This window comes from Chiloscyllium plagiosum, unplaced genomic scaffold, assembly GCF_037043375.1.
Source record: "Chiloscyllium plagiosum isolate Xiang-an unplaced genomic scaffold, Cpla_swu_hap1 HiC_scaffold_48, whole genome shotgun sequence".
Lineage (NCBI taxonomy): Eukaryota > Metazoa > Chordata > Chondrichthyes > Orectolobiformes > Hemiscylliidae > Chiloscyllium > Chiloscyllium plagiosum.
The window spans coordinates 37,594,102-37,621,124 of NW_028270186.1; the positions used below are offsets into that span (position 1 = coordinate 37,594,102).

Genomic DNA, 27,023 nt, shown 5'->3' on the forward strand with positions numbered 1-27,023 from the left:
CCACACACGTCATTTATTGCATCCGTTGCTCCCGATGCAGTCTCCTCTACAGTGGGGCCACCGGCCATCTTCTCACAGAGCGCTTCAGAGACCATCTTCAGGAGACTGGCAACAATCAATCCCAACGCCCCGTGACCGAACACTTCAACTCCTCCCCGCCACTTTCCGGGGGACATGCAGGTTTTCAGACTCCTCCACAGCCACTTCCTCACCACCCAACGCCTGGAGGAAGAACGTCTCATCTTCTGCCTCATGACACTTCAACCCCATGGCATCAATGTAGATTTCACCAGTTTCCTTATTCCCCAGCCCGCCACACACCTTACACTCGCTCCAACCTTCCAGCTTGGCACTGTACTACTGACCTGCCCCACCTGTCTATCTTCCTTCATACCGATCCGCTCCACCCTCTTCTCCGAACGAACACTCTTATCCCCACCTCCATCCTCCTATTGCACTCTCAGCTAAATTCTCCCAAGCCCGACCCCTCCCATTTATCTCTCCAACCTCGAGACTCCCAGCCTTATTCCTGATGAAAGCCTTTTGCCCAAAACGTCTTTTGTTTCTGCTACATGTGTGCTGCCTGACCTGCTGTGCTTCTTCAGCACCACTCTAATCTTGACTGTGATCTCCAGCATCGACAGTACTCACGTCCATCCAACTGATTCTCCTGTCCATTGATCTTCAGCGATCATGAATGTCCACGCCAAGATCTCTTTGTCTGTCTGCACCACACAGAATACTCACTGCTATTATTTCTTCTCCCTAATTTCGTTAACACTCCTTGGTCTGGATTCAATTTCATTCGCCATTTTCCTTTCCACCAGATTGATACTTCCTTGCAATCTCTGACATTCGTCGTCATAGTCAACTGCACGACCAATTGTTGCATCATCAGCAAACTTCTGAATTTTGGCTCCTGCAACTAAGTCTACATCACGGATCTACATCAGAAAACAATGGAACTCCACTTGAAACACGCATCCAAACAGGGTTCATTGCTTGTTGGGATGAACAGCTGCAATAACAGCAGTTTCGATCTCCTGCTGTCATTTGTAAACTCACTGTTGACTCTGTCAATTGGTCTCCTGAGGGATCAGTTCTCACAAATGGAAGTTGTGAATGACCTGTGCGCATTGTGACTGAGCAAGTGAGTTTACACCTAAGCAGGCAATTGAATCCCTTCCTGCAGTCACCCCATGGCCATAACTTCTTGGCGCCGTGGATATCCTTGTGTCTATTTATTTTGATAATCAGTTGAATTCGAGTCCACACAGACACGATTCCCATTTTCCCTGTTGTCCATGTATTTTTATTCTTCCTTATTCTCCCATGGAATGTTGTTATCCTTGGTCTGAAGAGCATTTGTTGTTCATTCTTAATTCACCTTGAACTGAGTCAGAGGGCATTCATGGGTGGACTACATTTTTGTGGGTCTGGAGTCACATGTTGACAGGACTCGTTCTGGTCGGCAGATTTCCCTTTCGAAGGAACATGAATAAATGAGTTTTCAGCAATATAAAGTTATTGTCTCTGTTGCTGAGATTAGGTGTATTTTCCAGATTTTACTCATCGAATTTAAGTAACAGCAGCTGCCGCATTCCAGTCTCCAAAGATTACTAGCCCAATACATCGACGCTGCACTAACAACTCCCTGCTGCATTTCTCCATTCAAAGAATGACATTGTCAAATCAGGTTATTCCAAATGGAGAGAGAATAGGACGTGTTTCTGTGTTGGAATGGAAGCAATGTACGCTGGATTGGAATGTTTACTGGAGCAAGAGAATGGTGTGGAGACGATGTGAGCAAAAGCAGTTCTTCCTGTAAAAGTAACAAAATACCGCTTTGTTGAGGAAAATCTCTTAGAATGCTTTCAATACATCGACCTCTCTCTTAAGGCTCCAGCACGCTTTCTCTGAGCCAACCCTCAGTACGGGTTAATGCTGCTGCTGAATTTTAACAATATAATAAATTGAGACTAATATGCCCTTCCACCTCGCCTTTGACCAGAAGCACTCCCAGCCTCAGCATTTCACGCGCTTGGATAAATAGACAAAGTCTTTTACCTGTTTCGGGGAGTCCAGAACGAGAGGGCATAGATTTAGGTTGAGAATGGAAACATATAAAAGAAACCTAAAGGTTTTCTTTTTCACACAGTGGGTGATGCGTGTATGGAATGAGCGGCCAGAGGAAGTGATGGAGGCTGGTACAATTGCAACATTTCAAAGGCATTTGGATGGGTATGTGAATAAGAAGGGTTTGGAGAGATATCGGCCGGGTGCTGGCAGGTGGGACAAGATTGGGTTGGGATATCTGATCAGCATGGACGGGTTGGACCAAAGAGTCTGTTTCCATGCTGTACATCTCTATAACTCTATGACTCTATGACTGCACCTTTACCAGTCATGTCACTGGTGCCATAGAATAGCTTCACGTGCTCATTTCCACCCCTACTTCCGGTTTGGTATTCGTGGCTCCTCCACGAAGTTTGTCTGACAAGGGTTCTCAGAACTGGGGTTATGTGACTGACTACAGCAATGGGTAACTCCTTGTGTGGGGAAGTTGGTGAAAAAACTGTTATTAACACACTGTTATTTAAACATACATTACACTAATATCCCGCACTTCCCCCTGAACCTTGTTGTTTCTAGAAATCTATCAAACTCAGTCATCAACATGCTGTCCTCGATGGAACCACCACAGCGTCTGGGGATATCGAATTTAAAGATTCAGCTAATTCTGAATTCCCACATGTCTGATATCGCTCGCCTAATATTCCTGTTGTGCATCTGCTACTCTTCCTAACATATCCTCTGTCACTGTGATTATCACTGTTTTAAAAGCGTGTCTCCTCATGACTCAGTGATTGTTTAATTGTTAAAAGATTCTGCATTGTGGCCGCAGTCAGCTCGTTAGAATCCGAGTCACTGCATTTTCCTCCTTGTGACTCATGCTGAAGAAACACGGAAAGGAATTAGTTGATTTTACATGAAAGCATTCTCAGAGATTACGATTTTCCCCCATCAAACCCCACTCTCTGACACACATCTCTGCGATTCATATTTAAGGATTCAGACTCACCCATTCTCAGAGAATTCCCTCCCTCCCGCAATCACTTACCACCTTTAAGTTCCCCCTCCCATTTCCCTTACAATCACTTTCACATTGACCCCGTTCAGTCTGTGTTGCTGCGCTCACTGTTGCTGGGTGACCATGCGTAAGTCTCACCATCGGGACCTTCAAACCAGTTGATCCATTTCGATACCGCGGTTGTGAGATCAATCCTCAGGTTGCAGCTTTTACTGACATGGACCTGCGATTATTGAAACATCAGGCTCAGGAAAAGGGCACAGGGCAACATTGAGGAAAATAAACTTTATTCAAAAAGCACCAGTTTCTGTGGACTTCCGCATCATTTATTTCACTTGTTCATTCGGCTCTAGCGAGGCTATTGTGTGTAGTTATGCAATTCACATTATAGCAGGGATGCGACAGCACTGGAAACAATGCAGGGGAGATTTGCCAGGATATTGTACGGGCTGAAGAAGAGGGATTGGACAAACTGGAGACATACAAGGTTATGGGACAAGTGATTTTAAAAAGGAGTTAAGCAATTCTTATTGGGCAAGACAGATATTCCGTTCAAAGTACGGGTTATAAATAACTGCCCTTCCATTCTCGAAGGGAAATGTCACAGGAAGAACTGTGCTATTTGAATCAACGTGGGTGAGTACTACTGCTCCCGGGGAGACAGACTGACAGTGCAAACACGTGACTTCTGAAAGCTGTACCTAGTGTCGGCATTGGAATGAAAATCATTTGGCAGTTTTGCTCCATTGTGAGGTGTTTTCTTATAACAGGAAGCTCAGGATGATATGCATTCTACTGCCCTTTCTTCACTAACCCATACAGCTGAATACCGGCACTATGCAGGACAATTTCTCTCTGTACACCCTCGTCCAATCCTCCTTGACCCTCCAGCACTTTCCTATATTATGACACCATTCCACGAAATCCCAGGAGGTGTAATGCTGCTCGATTACGATGTTCTCCTCACTGTGTAATGTTCCAGTGATTTATCTTCCCATCACTCAATTTAGCAAACTGCATTTCCGGCTCACAATGTGATATCGTCTAGACTGGGGAGAGAAAAACAGAGCGGGTGACAAACGTGAGTACAATATACGTTCTATCTGCAAGCAAGAAAAGGTACTGAGCTTCAAGGTCCCTGTCACTGCAACATCCCACTGTGTTCCCATGCCTCTATTTCAGTTTGGTCTGCTGCAGAGCTCCCGCATAGCAAAGCGCAAGTTGGAAGAGTGACACGTCATTTCCTACTGAGAGACCATGCAATCTTCATATCCAACATCAAGTTCAATCATTTTAGACCCTGTGCACCTTCTTTCACCTTCCTGCCCCACTTACACATATCATTCGTTCCAAAGGCGGATCGTTTGGCTCGAAAATCTCTCCCCAGATCCACTAGACCTGCTGGTTTTGTTCAGATATTTCTGCTTTTCTTTGGATAATTTTGTTCTGTTCTGATCACCAGCCACAGGCAACGTGTGTTTGCACGGGAGGGTGGTCAGAGGAGATTTACCAAGGTGGTGCACGAGCTCGACTATTCCCCCTGCGAAGATAAGCGAAAGTGAGGGCTGCAGGTGCTGGAGCTCAGAGTCCAGAGTGTCGTGTTGGAAAAGCACAGCACGTCAAACAGCATATGAAGAGAAGAGAATCGCTGCTTCGGGCAAAAGCCACCACCATTCCATTACCAGCCGATGCCTGGAGGAAGAACGTCTCATATTCCACCTTCGGATCTTGCAACCACACGGGATAAATGTGTATTGCACCAGTTTCATCATTTCACCTCGTCCCCCCATTATTCCAGTCCAAAGCCCCCAACTAGGCACCGGTCTCTGGACCCGGCCATCAATCCCCCCCCCCCCGGAACTACCACCTTCTCCCTCACCTTCATTCACCTATCGCTTTCACCAACCTGACCAACAACCCCATTCCTCTCCCTCAACACCGACTCAAAATTCTCATTCCTGATGAAGGGCGTATGCCCGATACATCGATTCTCCTGCTCCTCTGATGCTGCCTGACCTGTTGTGCTTTTAAAGCACGACATTCTCGCCACTGCAAAGATAGATGCGCTCGACTGGAGCTCTTTATCTGAGAGCGAAGAAAGCTGAGAGGAATTGTTTAACGTGCACAGAAAGGGGATAGATATGTGATACATGAATAAACTTCTAAGGGAAGTATTAATAGCCAGGGATATAGATGAAACGCTAGAGAGAGGATGTTCAGAGAAGATTTAGGAAGAACGTTTGCATCCTGAGAGTGTCGTTTGTCTGGAACTCACTATTTGAAGGTGTGGTGAAGCGAAGGGTCATTAAAATGTTTCAGGAGTACTGAGCCGATCACTTGAGGGGCTAGACCATACACGGATAAGGACCAAGTACTGTAAACTGGGGCGAGAATAAAGAAATGCTTGATGAAAGACTTGAGCACCGTAACTTTGGGTGCAGTAAAATGGAGGCTAGAACAGCTCTGTGGCACATTAAAAGACGTGTTGGACTTCTACTGAATTGTTAAGATTGCGATTCAAAGTTTGTGGGTTTGAGTTACAACAGAATCGGAGTTTAGTTCAGATTTCTGCTGAATGAATACTGATTCACCATCAGTTCCTGTCGTCTGGAGGTCTTCTCCCTGCTACTGAACAGAGAAGATTCCTCACTTTCTGGGTGGTGAGTTTTAAGGGAATCATATCACTTGAAACATGATCACCCCAGAATCGACTTCACATTCGCAAAACCCACTGCGGAAGCCCACTGTCTATAAAGACATCCCCCTCCCACAGTTACAGAGTTTTTCAGCTTATTCTGTGCCTTTTTTCCCTTTGGGCGATATATTGATGTGGATGTTCTGGGAAAAGACATTGATGTGTTTGGTCAGTCATGGTGACATCAAATGGTGGAGTAGCGCTGGCAAGCGAAATGCCCCCCTCCTATTCCTCTCTGTCTGTGTTGTTTCTGACAGAGGGTTTTAAACAATAATATGATGAGGACCCTGTGAATCTACACTACGGAATACCATGGACCTCCCCTTTATCCCACTGCTCTTACAGCTGGAATACACAGCTCCTGTTGTAGCTTTAGATCAGACAGTGGAGGATTTTCCAGGTGCTCTGTCAAACTACATGCCCCTTCACACAAGTTTCCAACTGGACACATGGAGCAACGGCAGTGTGGATATTGGGGATTCAGGGACAGTTCTGGCCCCGGTAATAATCCTGAATTTGGGAAATTCAGTATCTCACTCTGGATTCTTAACACGTTACAATTTCAGTATTCAGGAAAACCGTGCAACATGTCCTTGGATGTAGCCATGGTGAAGATTGATGATGAGTGCAGTATCTTTCATGCTGTCAGTAGGAACTTGCAGAAGGAAGTTAATGAAGTGTGGTTGAATCGAATTCTGTGCTAAATTGAAGCAGACCGAATGAGAAGCCCTGTGACAGCGATAATATAACATTCTCTATAAACAACGCTGCGACCCACGGAAACCCAATTTTCTATCAAGTCTATTTTGCTCAACATTTTCCTGTGTCCCATTTCCTGAACCTGATGATCGAATAGTCACAGAACCATATCAGTTCCTCCTTCTCTGCCTTAGCTTTAATTTCAGAACCACAGCAAAAGTAGAACATGCGGGTCAAAGGTCCCAGAGGTACGAGTAGGGCACTTTATAGGCTTGCTGCCGGCGGGTGCAGTGGAGCAACTGATCCGCTCTTGGCACTGAACAGTGTGTTAAAATGCCGCAGTTGTAATTTCAATCCTTACCTAACGCTGGTTTTACTGACGTTAATCAGGAATTATTGGAGCATCAGACTGAAGCGTAGTTGAAGAATAATGTCGAATAAAGCAGCATGATTCTAAAACTCCAGTTTCTGATTTGTGGGATTGTTCTGTCTTTGGGAAAGGTATCAATTATTAACGGTAAAACTGCACATATTCCCCACGTGACTATCCATCAATGGATCAAGAAACAGAGGTGATATTATAGTTTGATGACGTTTTTCAAATCTCTGAAACTGCAATGGATTACATTCTTGAAAAGGCTGTTCAACTCGTTTCATATCATCCTGTTTGCTGCAAACTCACACAGCTCATGAAACCGTTCGAAAGGAATTCGATTTATCTCTTAGGGTAGATTGAATGTTGTCAGCGAATCTGGTAAAGTCATGACAAATAGTTTTGCTGCTGTGCAGAACAGAGGGTTCCAACAGGAGTAAGGATAATTCTTGTCGCTGGATTTTTCGGGAGGAGATCAGTGAGTCTGAAAAGGTCTCAGTCCCGTTCCTGGTTATTGTGAACAAATGTTCAAGGCAACAGATGGCAAAGATAATTGTGCTTGACATTGACAGGTCCATTCCTACTTACTAGAGTTACAATTGTATTACAGATCACATGAGTGGTGGAGATGATGATCATTATGGCAACCTGAGACAGTGCGACAATTAATCCCACGTTCTTAGTCTCACTCTATACCATAAACCATTTAGCCAGTGGACTGAGGTAACCGGCTTCCAATTAATGCAAAGCTAAAACAAACAGCTCAGTACATTAACAATTTGTAGTAGTTCACGCCGAATCAGCTGCTACACCTTTCAACACCACCAGCTCTTCTTACACTTAACATGTCCAGTTGCAGGTATGATGCAATTTCTTTCCGATGAACGCTAAACAATTTGTGAGCGTGTCACTTTTGCCTCCCCATCCAGGTAGCCCAGAATCCCTGCCCCTATTAAATTCGCTCTTTGTGTGTCTGCAACTGGCCTTTGAAATACGCTGGAATCATCTTCTAATTTTTTTTCTGTCTGAAAAGTAATCTGCGATTTCAAAATCTCAGAATAAAAAGTACCTGCTGCAAACTTCGTTGTCTTTCATCGCTGGTTTTGAAGCTCTAACCTTTCGTTATACACTTACCTGAACGAGGTAATTTCCCTCTTATTTACCCTTACCAACCTCACATCCGCTGGAAAACCTCCATTAGGGCACAACTCAGTCATTCCTGATTTATGTCGCGTGAATCTTTATCTATTCCACCATCTTATTAAATCCCTTCTTTTCTTTTATCGTGGCTATACCTCCCAGTAAATCTAATTTCCATCGTCTCTAACGATTTTGTATCAAGGGAACTCTGACCATATCCTTCCGAACCAAATTGAACCCCCCAACCCCCGTGTATTTCATCAGTAAATCTCGCCCTGAGAAATGATGCTGGGTCTAATTCAACTCATGAAAACTTACCACTATGCTATGCAATCTCATTACTGGTACAGGAAAGATGAAGGCTATTTCACTTACAGCTGAATCTGTTGGTTGTAGCAACATTGGGTCAAATCGCAGTCACATAGGTGACTGTTGTTCTCATTTTTATTTCTTCTCAACGTGTGCTGAAGTAACACAGTGCAAAATAAATTAATATTGTTAGACATAAGTAAGGAGGCGTGTTAAATCTGAGGTTAAGAGAATAGGGCAGTTTTGATTAACATAGACCAGAGATTGTTCAAATCTCAGGCACATGAGATTGACAGAGAGCGATGTTGAGAGAAATAGACTGTCTTGGCAAATGCCAGTGTTATGAAGTTGTGGGTGTAACGTAATTTTAATGGTGCTGAAATGTCTGGCGAGCACAAGGAGTCCAGAACAAGGCAACAACATAACATTTGGTCAAAACAACTATGAACCGTGTTACATGGATACAAAAATCAAATTTAAATTCGGCCAATCAGTTTAAATTAAGTCCCAATCAAGTTGAAATTTGGTATTTTTACAATATTCAAACCAATGAAACGATCCGACGTTTTGTGGGACAAATATCAGACATTTTAAACAGTTAACCAGAGCGGCAAAGAACAGCAAAGAGAGCAGCTAAAAGACCAACAAATGTAGGATGCTAGTAAAATCTCCAAGAGGTGACTATCTGGAGATATAAATTGCATCGAAAAAAGGCATCAACACCGACCTCGAGAAAAACATCTACAGAGGAAGATACAAAGAGAAGATTCGGAAACTAGCTGGTTTGTAAATTTAAACTTTTTTGTAAAAGTTATTGGGATCGGAGTGAGGGAAGGTATTGTAGAGCAGAAGGTTTAGAGAAAAGAGTTGTAGGTTGATTATTCTCTGTTATAAAAGCAGTAAAGTTGTTATTTTTAACTTTAAGTCGTGATTTTTGGGTTGGTTCTTTGTCTCTGGAATTTTAACAGAATACAGCAAGGGGTGAATCCTTTCTGTTTTGCTGGTTTACATTAGCAGAGGGGGTTTACCCCGTCACGTAACACCAGATTCTGTGGTTGCTTTGTTGTTTTGCTAATTTGTGCATTTTGCCTCAGTTACGATTTTGACGTTGTCCCCTCTACACAAAACCTCCGTGCTTTTGCACCATTGTACAAAAGGTGCAGTGTGTCCAAGCGACAGGGATCCCTACAATAACATTCGACGCTGATTCAATCTATCTATCGTGTTAGTGACCCATGGAAACAGCACTGCGCACTCTCCTCCAGTCTGGAAAACGCTCCCCACACAGTTAATGTTACATCCCGCTCTCAAGGGGCTTTTCAGTCCATCGCTTTCAATTCCTCACAGAATCCGTTTCAACAGAATTTGTCACTGAGTCATTTCTTTGTTTGTGCTCAAATCCGGTGAGCGGAGGGTCACAGTTGGAGCGTGCTGACCCCATAGCCCAGAGATTAGACCATACTCTGTGAACTGTACTCTGCTGTTCATCATTTCACTGACAGCAGGTAGACGTATCTATGCTCTGCAACATTTTCACGCCTGTTTTAAGAAGCAAGATAAACAGTTCCTGGTTCTGCTTTTGTTGTCACACAGACCAAGATTGTAAATGCTGGGAACATGCACTGGTCGAGACTGTTTGCTCTCCCACATCGGCTTTCTCCCCAGCAGGTGGTAAGATGATGGTCTGAATCGCTTTCTTCTGTTCCCTGTCACTCTGGGATGATGTGAGCTGTGAAATCTGTTCTCTGAGCTGTCGGTAACGTGATAAAACTTATACACATCAGGTGCAACGTGTCTGAGCGACAGGACTCGCTGCAGTAACATCCCATGCTGATTCAGACAGCAGAGCCCTCGCTGTGACTTCGAGAAGGACAAAGACACAGATGACTGGGAGAGATTCTCTTTCCCTGCAGTTCTTCACATTTCTATCTGTCTCAGATGGCGTTATTTGCACAAGGTTCCCTGAAGATTATTAAGTCCTGTGCATGCGCGATCTCTCTTTTGTGCAGCTTTCCAGAATTTCCATAACTCCCTCTACCTCTAACCCCCTCCCGCGCTCCACAACCCCGTGTTTGATAGTGGGCTGAAAAGCGTGTTCATGTTTCTCTCCCACAACACTAATTGCCAATTGAAGATGAGTTCGTCCAGCTGCCAATTATGGGAACCTGCTTGCAAAGGAAGTGGCTAGCACAGCCTCCGGGGAACCGGAAGTCAGAATGGCAAGGAGCTACTATTAAAACTCAGTGCGGCCTTCCCTCCAAAACACCAGAAAACCCCTATTTTTTAAACAAGGAAACTCACCTGATTTATGGATCATGCTTCTGTTGCGGTTATGGCTTGTTGGTCTTGGTTGTGATATCGCCTCGGGTGGGTGATGTTCGTGTGAGAAGTCACACTTGAGCAGTGGAGTTTTGCATATGGTTCTATTTTTGACTCAGAATGTATAATTTTGATGAGCTCGAGTTCAGAACAAGGCACCGAAGCTTAAAGACACACAAAAGCAACTTCTTGGAGGTCGTTACAAGACTGAGAAATGGATTCCCTAACTTCATATGATGTTGATCCTGTTAATGTGGATTTTGCCGAGTGCACGTCCTGTGTGGAGTAACCTGAAAGCCTTAATCAGTCCAAAATTTTGTTTTACTTATGCTGTTATCTGCATGTCCTTGATTAGTATGATCTGCCTTTACCAATCGCAGACAAAAGTTTTCACTGTACTGAGGTTCATGTTATAATCAATCAATCAAATAACGTCAATTAATCGACCGACATAGACATTTCGTTAGTTTGGGGGCTGCATAGCCTCACTTTGCACTGTGACATATTTTGTGATTCTGAGTGAAATCACAGTTAAACCAACAGAATATGGCAAGTTAGTCACAGGTTACATTGACACAGCCGGGACACATCTGTGCTACAGTGTGTCACACAATAATAGTGAAGACCTTTTGAAATCATCCTCTGAGGTACAAGCCACGCGCCAGACGAAAAGCTGAAGACTGTGTGAGACTGCTGTGGTCAGCGCTAACAGAGCGGCCCAGAGGGGCGTATTGGGCTCATAACCATGAAATTAATGGATTGAAAACATCTTCTCCTCGTTGACAATTCCATGTTTCAGTGTGTGTACTGCCCCCTCCAGTGGTTCTCTATAATAGATCTCCATTATAAGCATTGTGTGCTGTTTCATTTCTGCTTCCTTTCATTCAATGTATCAGAAATGAATATTTCATACCGATACACATGGGGAATTTTCACAAATGAGGAAACACACTTGTGAAGTTCTGGAAGCTCTTTACCTGTTCTCTGTCGGTGTGCTCTGATCTGATTCGCAAAATCTCTTGCCTGAGCTGGGAATAAACTGGTGAAGGTGAGATACATCAGTTGTAGAGTGCTCTATGCGCATGACTCCCTGCAGTTATTCCCCACGCCGTTTCACACAACAGTGTTCTTCCTGTGAAATGAAAAGCTGTGAATTACAATTGGATCAATTTGTTGCAGACAGAATTGCGATACAGGGACATCTCCACATTATTAGGACATACATCACCAACTATGAATAACCACAGGGATATATAAGCGTCAGAGAGTCGCGATGGACTCGATGGGCTGAACAGCTTCTATCGGCGCGTGAGTGACGCCACGGATTGATGCTGTCCCTCTTCCTGTCTCTGGGACATGGTGGCTGATGGTGAAACAAAGTCTCATTGTTAACCCAGTCTTCTGCGTTAAACTGTCTGCAGGCCCGCAGCTCAGGGACGTGGGGATGGCTCTCAGTGAGTGAGACTTTCAATCGAATTGTCTTTATCTAGGAAAGTTGGGGTTCAGATGTTCACTGCTGCCCGATTGCAGCAAAGAAGCCGATGTTTGTGTTACAAAAGCCTTTCTGCAGGATTGCTGTGTGAAGATGGATTTTGAACAGCAATCAGGCTGCACAAAAATGCCCTCACATGACTTTACCTGAGGGTGGAGAGTCCGGAGTACATTTGTTTCTTACCCACCAGCTCAACATCTTTATCGTTGGCTCAGACAAATGATATTTGCAGGAACCTCCCAATCAAATTTGCTGATTCGCAGCACTTGATGGAACTGGCCGGGCCGATGACAGCGAGCTTTAGAGTGTAACCACACTTGCCTCTCCTCACACTGCTTGCCGGTGGAGGGAAAGAGCTGAATACTCTGCCGATGGAGACAACTTAGTCCAAGCAGAAGGGATAAACAGTACTGTTCTGTGAACAAGGAGACAAAATGTCAAGGCGATATTCTCAAAACACTTTGATGCTTAAAAATCTGAGAACAAATTGGGATGTAGTTGGACCTGACCGAATCTCAGCTGGTTTGGTGTTGGCAATGTAAGAGTGTCTAGGGCATGATCTTCGCTCAGCAGCTTGTGTTAATACTGGCATGGGAGAATGTCTTACTTCAAGTTGCCATCGAGCCTTGGTTGTTTGACTTCACTTTTGCTCAGTCGTCCTATCAACTGTCTGATAAAAAGATGTAAATCATTAAGTTGCACCTTTTGAAATAACTTTGAGTTTTGGGGTCAGAAGTGTCATTGTAGTGGGCATGGCACAGTACCACATGTGGTGGAAGTCAAACAAGTGTTAGAGGATGTTCACCCACAGAATCGTACTCTGAATAAATCCACCATCTGGATATTCGCACAGTTCTGGGTGTGAAACTTTAGGAAGTGGGGACGTGAAATGATTGAAAACAGCGCTGAACAGGTTGATGAGAATAGTGTGGTATATGAGGAATATCAACAATAAAGGTCATTTGGAAAGTTGGGACAGGACTCCTTGGAGAGCAGAAGGCCAAACGCTGGCCTTGTTCAACCTTTCCAAGACATGAGTAGGTTAGACAGAGGGAATAAGGAAGGGGAAATGCTCCCTACGCCTGAAAGGATCGAGAACGATTCGGCAGAGTTTTAAAGATATTAGTAAAAGAAGAAAAATGTACATGAGGAGAGATGTTTTCACATTGGGAGTAGTTAGGGTCTGACATTGACAAAGACGCAGTTTCAATCGAGTTGTTGAAAAACTAATTCAATGTTCATGTAGAGTTACAGGGAGAAGTCAAGAGAATGATACGAAAAGAGAAGCACATTTATCTCTGTAGAGAGCCAGCACAGCTAAGGTGTTTTGTTACACATTTGTGATTCTGACTGGAATCACAGTTCGACCAACAGGATTAGGAAGTAAAACAACGGTGATATTGGCAAAGCCGGGACACATGACACAATAGAAGGTTATCCAGCACGTAAATGTCACAGGGAGGATGGCGCTGTCTGAAAATCCTGCAGGATGTCCTGCGGATCAGAAACAGGAAATTTCACTATTCGAACCGAATCAGCCCGATGAATGGGAGCCAAGGAGCCGGAGGCGCCTGCTTCAGAACTCAATTATGAAAGAAGCTTCGGCTCGAGTCACCACACTGCAATTTCTGTGGCTGCGGCGTGTTGAAATAATAAGGAGGATCGGGAGTTTGTTTTATGGAGACGGGGTCAGTGTCCATCTTGTCATGATCGTGTTCGCCTCCCACATGGTAAATCGCGGGCTCAAGCTGCATTACGTTCCTGACAAGTTGAGCTTGTACTGAAACCGAATGCAGACTGTTATTTCATCGCTGTTGTGAACCAAAGTCCTGCGGTGACTCGACTCGCCCTAATTTGGTTTTCTGGCGAATGGAAAAATCGTTCCGATGAATTTCGGTGTCATATGTTATTGAATTTCTCCCATTTCCTTCATTCCGTCCTAGAAGGGACAGTCAAGACTGTGATCTAATCGAGACTGTGAGTGGTGAAATTCACTTTTTATGGCCCATTCTTATTAGGTTCTTACTTTCTCTCTTTTCAGTATTGACGGGGAAATGGTGGCGGATGCCACAAAGCCGCAAAAATGGCGGTAGGAGCTGGTTCCGGTAGTAGAGTGGTCATCGCGTTCGTCTAAAACGCGAAAAGTCCCCAATTCGAAACTCGGCCGAAACTGTGTTGTTCTTCGACTGAAAGAGCAGTTTGGAATTGCCCTGTTGTTAGTTGTGAGATTACTTTATGACTCATGCCCCCGGCCTGTCTCACATTTTGCATTCATGCTCGCTGTGTCTGAAAATGCATTTGGTTTGCCAGTTTTGTTTCTGTTCCGTGTTAAATGCTTTCTGTTTTGCGATTCGCTCAATACATTACGAATTAACAGGGTTACTGATGTAACTTCCAGCTGCAAAAATCCTCAACTGAGAATCTGGGAAAATTTCCCGGAGTATGGTCAGTCGGAGCAAAAGTAAGGAAGTCGTTCGTTTCTTCAGTGTCTTACAACGCTACCTTTCCCGTGAGCAGTCGAATAGACTAAATGATTGTGCCACAGACTGCGACGGCAAGCTCCGCGAAAAAGTAATCCTTTACAGCCGGTGTCAGCAACACAATGTTATTGGCGCACACCGCGTGGAAACAGATACTCCGGTGTATCTCGTCCATGCTCACCACATAGCCAAAATTAAAGAAGTCCCATTAAACAACGAGCGATTGGAAACAGAAAGGTGAAAGGTAAAATGGCTTCAACTTTCAGCGCAGGGTGCCACTAAGCCGTAGCAGTGGCGACTGCGCCTTGTTTCTGTAGTGTAGTATTCAGCACGTTTGCCTTATCACGCGAATGATCCCCAGCACGAAACTGGGCAGAAACTGCTGTGTTCTTCAACTGCTGCATTTTACATGGACAGGAGCGGAGTTTTCTTGCTTGCTTTCCCATCTGCAAACCTGCCTTCGAATTTGCTTGAACAAATCTGCTCTCGTAGTGAAATGTAATGCAACTCCATTTAATTACTGTGCAAAGCATTGTAAAGTTTTTCTCCAACCTGGTTGTGATCATATGCCATTCTGTTTGAGAGTGTAGTTACCGCCTTCTGATCCTTCCACGAAAAGCAGTACCGCACTTGCATTCCTTGCGCAGGCGGCCCGTTTCCAAGACAGGGAAGAAGCTGATGCGCTGGTGTCACAGCGCACCGCGGATTCCTGAACTAGTCTGTCTGTCAAATGTACCCCCAAAGTCGTCTATGAAGGACATCATTTGGAAGCTGTCTGTCGTTATTCAACCTGCGTGAGTTGTTGCCAGAGGTCCTGAATCATGTTTTGGAGCAGTTCGCACGTTAGTGGCTCATTCAATTAGCAACAGCAATGAAAGAAATTACACTCTCAGAGGAACCTCTGGACCTGTGCTTTGATAGCGTCCCGATATCTAACCACGTTGGAACTGAAACGGAGGAATCGACAGAGAGGCTACAGAATGACATCGCATCTATTTGGTTTTCTTTAAATCACTGACGAGCAGGAAAATGTAAACTGGGAGGGGGAGTGGGGAAGTGAGGCAGTTGCAGCTCTGGTGAAATTCCTTCTTTGTGATTCACTCAGCAACCAGAGACGTGTGAAGGTGACTCAGGCGTGAGAGCTCTCCACATCGAGAACAAAAAAACAATCAAGGGCAGTTAGCACCTCTTCCGGAGAGGGGGGTGGGTGAGCTAATTACCTTTTGACTTCTGTTACTTGGTTCAGAAACTGCCTTTTAGATTGATGTGAACAGAAACTGCATTTCTAATAAGCACCGTGGAGTTTAGCAAAATTTATTGAGTCGCTTCTCGTCGACTCAGTTGGTATCCATGTGGCTCATATCCAGGTGTGAACATCTATGCAGCGAATTGCACGGTTAAGGCAAAAAGGCAAGGAAAGTGTCATCTCGAACTGGCTCCGAGGACAAGAGCATCCTCACAATGTGATCTGTCGTTCTCGGATTGTAATGCTACCTCCGGTTTTAGGGTGGAGAACATTCTTTGGGACTCTTATTCTGCAAAACAGACACAGTGACTGAAACTATGCTGCGCGGTATGATGTGGAACACGGCCTGTTCAGCTTTGTGCATTTTCCCTGTAGTCCGGTGTGTTTCATGTTCCGTGTAAACGTGAAAGTTGTCCTGTTTCGATCAAAGGGTGAAATCATTTAGCAAAGCAAGAATCGAAATTGCAGTAATGTCAAGCAGCTCATGGTAATTTGACCAAATCATAACCGATCGTATGTTCTCACGCACTCACAGATACATTTTTAGTTGAAAAGATTCTGAGAAGATAGACTCAGCTTACCATTGATAGTTGTCTGGATTGATGGGCTATCATTATCTGCTGCGAAATTGATATTGTAGACGGGCACATTCCAGCAGTTGTGCGAGTCGGAGAGGGATCATGGAACCTTTTTCACGTGGATTTGCATCGGTTACTATGCAGGAGCACAATTGGAAGTGAAAGAAAATGGGGCCGCCCGGCTGGCTGGTAGTGTGGCCGAGCGGTCTAAGGCGCTGGATTAAGGCTCCAGTCTCGACAGAGGCGTGGGTTCGAATCCCACCGCTGCCATTTCTGCTGGTCGTTTCCAACGACGCATTTTGTTAAAATGCTGTTTCGACTCCTACTGCATTTCTGCTTAAAACCGAAGCAAAATGGGTTTGCTCCCCGGGCAATTAACTGTGGAGTGGGAAAGTGCCGACTTTACCGGTGTCTGTGCTGTCATGATCGTGTTCGCCTCCCGCGTGGAAAATCGCAAACAGCTCTGCTGTCCCAGGCAAGTTGAGCGTTTACTGGAACCGAATGGCGACTGTTATTTCATTGCTGTTGTGAAACAAAGTCCTGCGGTGGCACGACTCGTCGTTATTTTGTTTTATGGCCAATGGGAAAATCGTTCCAATGAATTGCGATGTCACATGTTATTGAATTTCTCCCATTTCCTTCATTTCCGTCCTGGGTACATCGGAAGGGAAAGGTAATCTAATCGAGACTGTGATTGGTGAAATTCACTTTTTTATGGCCCATTCTTATTGTGTTCTTTCTTTCACTCTTTTCAGCATTGTCTGGGAAGTGGTGGTGCACTCAGGCTCCAGTATGTTTGAAAGAGCAGTTTGGAATTGCCCTGTTGTTAGTTGTGAGATTACTTTATGACTCATGCCCCCGGCCTGTCTCACATTTTGCATTCACGCTCGCTGTGTCTGAAAATGCATTTGGTTTGCCAGTTTTGTTTGTGTTCCGTGTTAAATGCTTTCTGTTTTGCGATTCGCTCAATACATTACGAATTAACAGGGTTTCTGATGTAACTTCCAGCTGCAAAAATCCTCAACTGAGAATCTGGGAAAATTTCCCGGAGTATGGTCAGTCGGAGCAAAAGTGAGGAAGTCGTTCGTTTCTGCAGTGTCTTACAATGCTACCTTTCCCGTGAGCAGTCGAACAGACTAAATGATTGTGCCACAGACTGCGACGGCAAGCTCCGCGAAAAAGTAATCCTTTACAGCCAGTGTCAGCAACACAATGTTTTGGGCGCACACCGCGTGGAAAGAGGTACTTCGGTGTATATCGTCCATGCTCACCACATAGCCAAAATTAAAGAAGTCCCATTAAACAACGAGCGATTGGAAACAGAAAGGTGAAAGGTAAAATGGCTTCAACTTTCAGTGCTGGGTGCCACCGAGCCTTAGCATGAGCGACTGCGCCTTGTTTCTGTAGTGTAGTGGTCATCACGTTCGCCTTACGCGCGAAAGGTCCCCAGTTCGAAACTGGGCAGAAACTGCTGTGTTCTTCAACTGCTGCATTTTACATGGACAGGAGCGGAGTTTTCTTGCTTGCTTTCCCATCTGCAAACCTGCCTTCGAATTTGCTTGAACAAATCTGCCCTCGTAGTGAAATGTAGTGCAACTCCATTTAATTACTGTGCAAAGCATTGTAAAGTTTTTCTCCAACCTGGTTGTGATCATATGCCATTCTGTTTGAGAGTGTAGTTACCGCCTTCTGATCCTTCCACGAAAAGCAGTACCGCACTTGCATTCCTTGCGCAGGCGGCCCGTTTCCAAGACAGGGAAGAAGCTGATGCGCTGGTGTCACAGCGCACCGCGGATTCCTGAACTAGTCTGTCTGTCAAATGTACCCCCAAAGTCGTCTAAGAAGGACATCATTTGGAAGCTGTCTGTCGTTATTCAACCTGCGTGAGTTGTTACCAGAGGTCCTGAATCATGTTTTGGAGCAGTTCGCACGTTAGTGGCTCATTCAATTAGCAACAGCAATGAAAGAAATTACACTCTCAGAGGAACCTCTGGACCTGTGCTTTGATAGCGTCCCGATATCTAACCACGTTGGAACTGAAACGGAGGAATCGACAGAGAGGCTACAGAATGACATCGCATCTATTTGGTTTTCTTTAAATCACTGACGAGCAGGAAAATGTAAACTGGGAGGGGGAGTGGGGAAGTGAGGCAGTTGCAGCTCTGGTGAAATTCCTTCTTTGTGACTCACTCAGCAACCAGAGACGTGTGAAGGTGACTCAGGCGTGAGAGCTCTCCACATCGAGAACAAAAAAACAATCAAGGGCAGTTAGCACCTCTTCCGGAGAGGGGGGCGGGTGAGCTAATTACCTTTTGACTTCTGTTACTTGGTTCAGAAACTGCCTTTTAGATTGATGTGAACAGAAACTGCATTTCTAATAAGCACCGTGGAGTTTAGCAAAATTTATTGAGTCGCTTCTCGTCGACTCAGTTGGTATCCATGTGGCTCATATCCAGGTGTGAACATCTATGCAGCGAATTGCACGGTTAAGGCAAAAAGGCAAGGAAAGTGTCATCTCAAACTGGCTCCGAGGACAAGAGCATCCTCACAATGTGATCTGTCGTTCTCGGATTGTAATGCTACCTCCGGTTTTAGGGTGGAGAACATTCTTTGGGACTCTTATTCTGCAAAACAGACACAGTGACTGAAACTATGCTGCGCGGTATGATGTGGAACACGGCCTGTTCAGCTTTGTGCATTTTCCCTGTAGTCCGGTGTGTTTCATGTTCCGTGTAAACGTGAAAGTTGTCCTGTTTCGATCAAAGGGTGAAATCATTTAGCAAAGCAAGAATCGAAATTGCAGTAATGTCAAGCAGCTCATGGTAATTTGACCAAATCATAACCGATCGTATGTTCTCACGCACTCACAGATACATTTTTAGTTGCAAAGATTCTGAGAAGATAGACTCAGCTTACCATTGATAGTTGTCTGGATTGATGGGCTATCATTATCTGCTGCGAAATTGATATTGTAGACGGGCACATTCCAGCAGTTGTGCGAGTCGGAGAGGGATCATGGAACCTTTTTCACGTGGATTTGCATCGGTTACTATGCAGGAGCACAATTGGAAGTGAAAGAAAATGGGGCCGCCCGGCTGGCTGGTAGTGTGGCCGAGCGGTCTAAGGCGCTGGATTAAGGCTCCAGTCTCGACAGAGGCGTGGGTTCGAATCCCACCGCTGCCATTTCTGCTGGTCGTTTCCAACGACGCATTTTGTTAAAATGCTGTTTCGACTCCTACTGCATTTCTGCTTAAAACCGAAGCAAAATGGGTTTGCTCCCCGGGCAATTAACTGTGGAGTGGGAAAGTGCCGACTTTACCGGTGTCTGTGCTGTCATGATCGTGTTCGCCTCCCGCGTGGAAAATCGCAAACAGCTCTGCTGTCCCAGGCAAGTTGAGCGTTTACTGGAACCGAATGGCGACTGTTATTTCATTGCTGTTGTGAAACAAAGTCCTGCGGTGGCACGACTCGTCGTTATTTTGTTTTATGGCCAATGGGAAAATCGTTCCAATGAATTGCGATGTCACATGTTATTGAATTTCTCCCATTTCCTTCATTTCCGTCCTGGGTACATCGGAAGGGAAAGGTAATCTAATCGAGACTGTGATTGGTGAAATTCACTTTTTTATGGCCCATTCTTATTGTGTTCTTTCTTTCTCTCTTTTCAGCATTGTCTGGGAAGTGGTGGTGCACTCAGGCTCCAGTATGTTTGAAAGAGCAGTTTGGAATTGCCCTGTTGTTAGTTGTGAGATTACTTTATGACTCATGCCCCCGGCCTGTCTCACATTTTGCATTCACGCTCGCTGTGTCTGAAAATGCATTTGGTTTGCCAGTTTTGTTTGTGTTCCGTGTTAAATGCTTTCTGTTTTGCGATTCGCTCAATACATTACGAATTAACAGGGTTTCTGATGTAACTTCCAGCTGCAAAAATCCTCAACTGAGAATCTGGGAAAATTTCCCGGAGTATGGTCAGTCGGAGCAAAAGTGAGGAAGTCGTTCGTTTCTGCAGTGTCTTACAATGCTACCTTTCCCGTGAGCAGTCGAACAGACTAAATGATTGTGCCACAGACTGCGACGGCAAGCTCCGCGAAAAAGTAATCCTTTACAGCCGGTGTCAGCAACACAATGTTTTGGGCGCACACCGCGTGGAAAGAGGTACTTCGGTGTATATCGTCCATGCTCACCACATAGCCAAAATTAAAGAAGTCCCATTAAACAACGAGCGATTGGAAACAGAAAGGTGAAAGGTAAAATGGCTTCAACTTTCAGTGCTGGGTGCCACCGAGCCTTAGCAGGAGCGACTGCGCCTTGTTTCTGTAGTGTAGTGGTCATCACGTTCGCCTTACGCGCGAAAGGTCCCCAGTTCGAAACTGGGCAGAAACTGCTGTGTTCTTCAACTGCTGCATTTTACATGGACAGGAGCGGAGTTTTCTTGCTTGCTTTCCCATCTGCAAACCTGCCTTCGAATTTGCTTGAACAAATCTGCCCTCGTAGTGAAATGTAGTGCAACTCCATTTAATTACTGTGCAAAGCATTGTAAAGTTTTTCTCCAACCTGGTTGTGATCATATGCCATTCTGTTTGAGAGTGTAGTTACCGCCTTCTGATCCTTCCACGAAAAGCAGTACCGCACTTGCATTCCTTGCGCAGGCGGCCCGTTTCCAAGACAGGGAAGAAGCTGATGCGCTGGTGTCACAGCGCACCGCGGATTCCTGAACTAGTCTGTCTGTCAAATGTACCCCCAAAGTCGTCTATGAAGGACATCATTTGGAAGCTGTCTGTCGTTATTCAACCTGCGTGAGTTGTTACCAGAGGTCCTGAATCATGTTTTGGAGCAGTTCGCACGTTAGTGGCTCATTCAATTAGCAACAGCAATGAAAGAAATTACACTCTCAGAGGAACCTCTGGACCTGTGCTTTGATAGCGTCCCGATATCTAACCACGTTGGAACTGAAACGGAGGAATCGACAGAGAGGCTACAGAATGACATCGCATCTATTTGGTTTTCTTTAAATCACTGACGAGCAGGAAAATGTAAACTGGGAGGGGGAGTGGGGAAGTGAGGCAGTTGCAGCTCTGGTGAAATTCCTTCTTTGTGACTCACTCAGCAACCAGAGACGTGTGAAGGTGACTCAGGCGTGAGAGCTCTCCACATCGAGAACAAAAAAACAATCAAGGGCAGTTAGCACCTCTTCCGGAGAGGGGGGCGGGTGAGCTAATTACCTTTTGACTTCTGTTACTTGGTTCAGAAACTGCCTTTTAGATTGATGTGAACAGAAACTGCATTTCTAATAAGCACCGTGGAGTTTAGCAAAATTTATTGAGTCGCTTCTCGTCGACTCAGTTGGTATCCATGTGGCTCATATCCAGGTGTGAACATCTATGCAGCGAATTGCACGGTTAAGGCAAAAAGGCAAGGAAAGTGTCATCTCAAACTGGCTCCGAGGACAAGAGCATCCTCACAATGTGATCTGTCGTTCTCGGATTGTAATGCTACCTCCGGTTTTAGGGTGGAGAACATTCTTTGGGACTCTTATTCTGCAAAACAGACACAGTGACTGAAACTATGCTGCGCGGTATGATGTGGAACACGGCCTGTTCAGCTTTGTGCATTTTCCCTGTAGTCCGGTGTGTTTCATGTTCCGTGTAAACGTGAAAGTTGTCCTGTTTCGATCAAAGGGTGAAATCATTTAGCAAAGCAAGAATCGAAATTGCAGTAATGTCAAGCAGCTCATGGTAATTTGACCAAATCATAACCGATCGTATGTTCTCACGCACTCACAGATACATTTTTAGTTGCAAAGATTCTGAGAAGATAGACTCAGCTTACCATTGATAGTTGTCTGGATTGATGGGCTATCATTATCTGCTGCGAAATTGATATTGTAGACGGGCACATTCCAGCAGTTGTGCGAGTCGGAGAGGGATCATGGAACCTTTTTCACGTGGATTTGCATCGGTTACTATGCAGGAGCACAATTGGAAGTGAAAGAAAATGGGGCCGCCCGGCTGGCTGGTAGTGTGGCCGAGCGGTCTAAGGCGCTGGATTAAGGCTCCAGTCTCGACAGAGGCGTGGGTTCGAATCCCACCGCTGCCATTTCTGCTGGTCGTTTCCAACGACGCATTTTGTTAAAATGCTGTTTCGACTCCTACTGCATTTCTGCTTAAAACCGAAGCAAAATGGGTTTGCTCCCCGGGCAATTAACTGTGGAGTGGGAAAGTGCCGACTTTACCGGTGTCTGTGCTGTCATGATCGTGTTCGCCTCCCGCGTGGAAAATCGCAAACAGCTCTGCTGTCCCAGGCAAGTTGAGCGTTTACTGGAACCGAATGGCGACTGTTATTTCATTGCTGTTGTGAAACAAAGTCCTGCGGTGGCACGACTCGTCGTTATTTTGTTTTATGGCCAATGGGAAAATCGTTCCAATGAATTGCGATGTCACATGTTATTGAATTTCTCCCATTTCCTTCATTTCCGTCCTGGGTACATCGGAAGGGAAAGGTAATCTAATCGAGACTGTGATTGGTGAAATTCACTTTTTTATGGCCCATTCTTATTGTGTTCTTTCTTTCTCTCTTTTCAGCATTGTCTGGGAAGTGGTGGTGCACTCAGGCTCCAGTATGTTTGAAAGAGCAGTTTGGAATTGCCCTGTTGTTAGTTGTGAGATTACTTTATGACTCATGCCCCCGGCCTGTCTCACATTTTGCATTCACGCTCGCTGTGTCTGAAAATGCATTTGGTTTGCCAGTTTTGTTTGTGTTCCGTGTTAAATGCTTTCTGTTTTGCGATTCGCTCAATACATTACGAATTAACAGGGTTTCTGATGTAACTTCCAGCTGCAAAAATCCTCAACTGAGAATCTGGGAAAATTTCCCGGAGTATGGTCAGTCGGAGCAAAAGTGAGGAAGTCGTTCGTTTCTGCAGTGTCTTACAATGCTACCTTTCCCGTGAGCAGTCGAACAGACTAAATGATTGTGCCACAGACTGCGACGGCAAGCTCCGCGAAAAAGTAATCCTTTACAGCCGGTGTCAGCAACACAATGTTTTGGGCGCACACCGCGTGGAAAGAGGTACTTCGGTGTATATCGTCCATGCTCACCACATAGCCAAAATTAAAGAAGTCCCATTAAACAACGAGCGATTGGAAACAGAAAGGTGAAAGGTAAAATGGCTTCAACTTTCAGTGCTGGGTGCCACCGAGCCTTAGCAGGAGCGACTGCGCCTTGTTTCTGTAGTGTAGTGGTCATCACGTTCGCCTTACGCGCGAAAGGTCCCCAGTTCGAAACTGGGCAGAAACTGCTGTGTTCGTCAACTGCTGCATTTTACATGGACAGGAGCGGAGTTTTCTTGCTTGCTTTCCCATCTGCAAACCTGCCTTCGAATTTGCTTGAACAAATCTGCTCTCGTAGTGAAATGTAGTGCAACTCCATTTAATTACTGTGCAAAGCATTGTAAAGTTTTTCTCCAACCTGGTTGTGATCATATGCCATTCTGTTTGAGAGTGTAGTTACCGCCTTCTGATCCTTCCACGAAAAGCAGTACCGCACTTGCATTCCTTGCGCAGGCGGCCCGTTTCCAAGACAGGGAAGAAGCTGATGCGCTGGTGTCACAGCGCACCGCGGATTCCTGAACTAGTCTGTCTGTCAAATGTACCCCCAAAGTCGTCTATGAAGGACATCATTTGGAAGCTGTCTGTCGTTATTCAACCTGCGTGAGTTGTTACCAGAGGTCCTGAATCATGTTTTGGAGCAGTTCGCACGTTAGTGGCTCATTCAATTAGCAACAGCAATGAAAGAAATTACACTCTCAGAGGAACCTCTGGACCTGTGCTTTGATAGCGTCCCGATATCTAACCACGTTGGAACTGAAACGGAGGAATCGACAGAGAGGCTACAGAATGACATCGCATCTATTTGGTTTTCTTTAAATCACTGACGAGCAGGAAAATGTAAACTGGGAGGGGGAGTGGGGAAGTGAGGCAGTTGCAGCTCTGGTGAAATTCCTTCTTTGTGACTCACTCAGCAACCAGAGACGTGTGAAGGTGACTCAGGCGTGAGAGCTCTCCACATCGAGAACAAAAAAACAATCAAGGGCAGTTAGCACCTCTTCCGGAGAGGGGGGCGGGTGAGCTAATTACCTTTTGACTTCTGTTACTTGGTTCAGAAACTGCCTTTTAGATTGATGTGAACAGAAACTGCATTTCTAATAAGCACCGTGGAGTTTAGCAAAATTTATTGAGTCGCTTCTCGTCGACTCAGTTGGTATCCATGTGGCTCATATCCAGGTGTGAACATCTATGCAGCGAATTGCACGGTTAAGGCAAAAAGGCAAGGAAAGTGTCATCTCAAACTGGCTCCGAGGACAAGAGCATCCTCACAATGTGATCTGTCGTTCTCGGATTGTAATGCTACCTCCGGTTTTAGGGTGGAGAACATTCTTTGGGACTCTTATTCTGCAAAACAGACACAGTGACTGAAACTATGCTGCGCGGTATGATGTGGAACACGGCCTGTTCAGCTTTGTGCATTTTCCCTGTAGTCCGGTGTGTTTCATGTTCCGTGTAAACGTGAAAGTTGTCCTGTTTCGATCAAAGGGTGAAATCATTTAGCAAAGCAAGAATCGAAATTGCAGTAATGTCAAGCAGCTCATGGTAATTTGACCAAATCATAACCGATCGTATGTTCTCACGCACTCACAGATACATTTTTAGTTGAAAAGTTTCTGAGAAGATAGACTCAGCTTACCATTGATAGTTGTCTGGATTGATGGGCTATCATTATCTGCTGCGAAATTGATATTGTAGACGGGCACATTCCAGCAGTTGTGCGAGTCGGAGAGGGATCATGGAACCTTTTTCACGTGGATTTGCATCGGTTACTATGCAGGAGCACAATTGGAAGTGAAAGAAAATGGGGCCGCCCGGCTGGCTGGTAGTGTGGCCGAGCGGTCTAAGGCGCTGGATTAAGGCTCCAGTCTCGACAGAGGCGTGGGTTCGAATCCCACCGCTGCCATTTCTGCTGGTCGTTTCCAACGACGCATTTTGTTAAAATGCTGTTTCGACTCCTACTGCATTTCTGCTTAAAACCGAAGCAAAATGGGTTTGCTCCCCGGGCAATTAACTGTGGAGTGGGAAAGTGCCGACTTTACCGGTGTCTGTGCTGTCATGATCGTGTTCGCCTCCCGCGTGGAAAATCGCAAACAGCTCTGCTGTCCCAGGCAAGTTGAGCGTTTACTGGAACCGAATGGCGACTGTTATTTCATTGCTGTTGTGAAACAAAGTCCTGCGGTGGCACGACTCGTCGTTATTTTGTTTTATGGCCAATGGGAAAATCGTTCCAATGAATTGCGATGTCACATGTTATTGAATTTCTCCCATTTCCTTCATTTCCGTCCTGGGTACATCGGAAGGGAAAGGTAATCTAATCGAGACTGTGATTGGTGAAATTCACTTTTTTATGGCCCATTCTTATTGTGTTCTTTCTTTCTCTCTTTTCAGCATTGTCTGGGAAGTGGTGGTGCACTCAGGCTCCAGTATGTTTGAAAGAGCAGTTTGGAATTGCCCTGTTGTTAGTTGTGAGATTACTTTATGACTCATGCCCCCGGCCTGTCTCACATTTTGCATTCACGCTCGCTGTGTCTGAAAATGCATTTGGTTTGCCAGTTTTGTTTGTGTTCCGTGTTAAATGCTTTCTGTTTTGCGATTCGCTCAATACATTACGAATTATCAGGGTTTCTGATGTAACTTCCAGCTGCAAAAATCCTCAACTGAGAATCTGGGAAAATTTCCCGGAGTATGGTCAGTCGGAGCAAAAGTGAGGAAGTCGTTCGTTTCTGCAGTGTCTTACAATGCTACCTTTCCCGTGAGCAGTCGAACAGACTAAATGATTGTGCCACAGACTGCGACGGCAAGCTCCGCGAAAAAGTAATCCTTTACAGCCGGTGTCAGCAACACAATGTTTTGGGCGCACACCGCGTGGAAAGAGGTACTTCGGTGTATATCGTCCATGCTCACCACATAGCCAAAATTAAAGAAGTCCCATTAAACAACGAGCGATTGGAAACAGAAAGGTGAAAGGTAAAATGGCTTCAACTTTCAGTGCTGGGTGCCACCGAGCCTTAGCAGGAGCGACTGCGCCTTGTTTCTGTAGTGTAGTGGTCATCACGTTCGCCTTACGCGCGAAAGGTCCCCAGTTCGAAACTGGGCAGAAACTGCTGTGTTCTTCAACTGCTGCATTTTACATGGACAGGAGCGGAGTTTTCTTGCTTGCTTTCCCATCTGCAAACCTGCCTTCGAATTTGCTTGAACAAATCTGCTCTCGTAGTGAAATGTAGTGCAACTCCATTTAATTACTGTGCAAAGCATTGTAAAGTTTTTCTCCAACCTGGTTGTGATCATATGCCATTCTGTTTGAGAGTGTAGTTACCGCCTTCTGATCCTTCCACGAAAAGCAGTACCGCACTTGCATTCCTTGCGCAGGCGGCCCGTTTCCAAGACAGGGAAGAAGCTGATGCGCTGGTGTCACAGCGCACCGCGGATTCCTGAACTAGTCTGTCTGTCAAATGTACCCCCAAAGTCGTCTATGAAGGACATCATTTGGAAGCT

The 27,023-nt window shown here is 45.2% G+C and overlaps 8 non-coding genes across 8 annotated transcripts; all 8 read left to right on the plus strand.

Moving 5' to 3' along the window:
• The first annotated feature begins 16,610 nt into the window (after positions 1-16,610).
• trnal-aag (transfer RNA leucine (anticodon AAG)) lies at positions 16,611-16,692 on the plus strand. The gene has a single exon. It is a non-coding gene; the product is annotated as a tRNA-Leu (tRNA).
• Positions 16,693-17,819: 1,127 nt separating this feature from the next.
• trnav-uac (transfer RNA valine (anticodon UAC)) lies at positions 17,820-17,892 on the plus strand. Its single transcript has one exon. It is a non-coding gene; the product is annotated as a tRNA-Val (tRNA).
• Positions 17,893-19,523: 1,631 nt separating this feature from the next.
• trnal-aag (transfer RNA leucine (anticodon AAG)) lies at positions 19,524-19,605 on the plus strand. The gene has a single exon. It is a non-coding gene; the product is annotated as a tRNA-Leu (tRNA).
• A 1,127-nt stretch (positions 19,606-20,732) lies between these two features.
• On the plus strand, positions 20,733-20,805 carry trnav-uac (transfer RNA valine (anticodon UAC)). Its single transcript has one exon. It is a non-coding gene; the product is annotated as a tRNA-Val (tRNA).
• A 1,631-nt stretch (positions 20,806-22,436) lies between these two features.
• Positions 22,437-22,518, plus strand: trnal-aag (transfer RNA leucine (anticodon AAG)). The gene has a single exon. It is a non-coding gene; the product is annotated as a tRNA-Leu (tRNA).
• Positions 22,519-23,645: 1,127 nt separating this feature from the next.
• On the plus strand, positions 23,646-23,718 carry trnav-uac (transfer RNA valine (anticodon UAC)). The gene has a single exon. It is a non-coding gene; the product is annotated as a tRNA-Val (tRNA).
• Positions 23,719-25,349: 1,631 nt separating this feature from the next.
• trnal-aag (transfer RNA leucine (anticodon AAG)) lies at positions 25,350-25,431 on the plus strand. Its single transcript has one exon. It is a non-coding gene; the product is annotated as a tRNA-Leu (tRNA).
• A 1,127-nt stretch (positions 25,432-26,558) lies between these two features.
• trnav-uac (transfer RNA valine (anticodon UAC)) lies at positions 26,559-26,631 on the plus strand. The gene has a single exon. It is a non-coding gene; the product is annotated as a tRNA-Val (tRNA).
• The last annotated feature ends 392 nt before the right edge of the window (positions 26,632-27,023 follow it).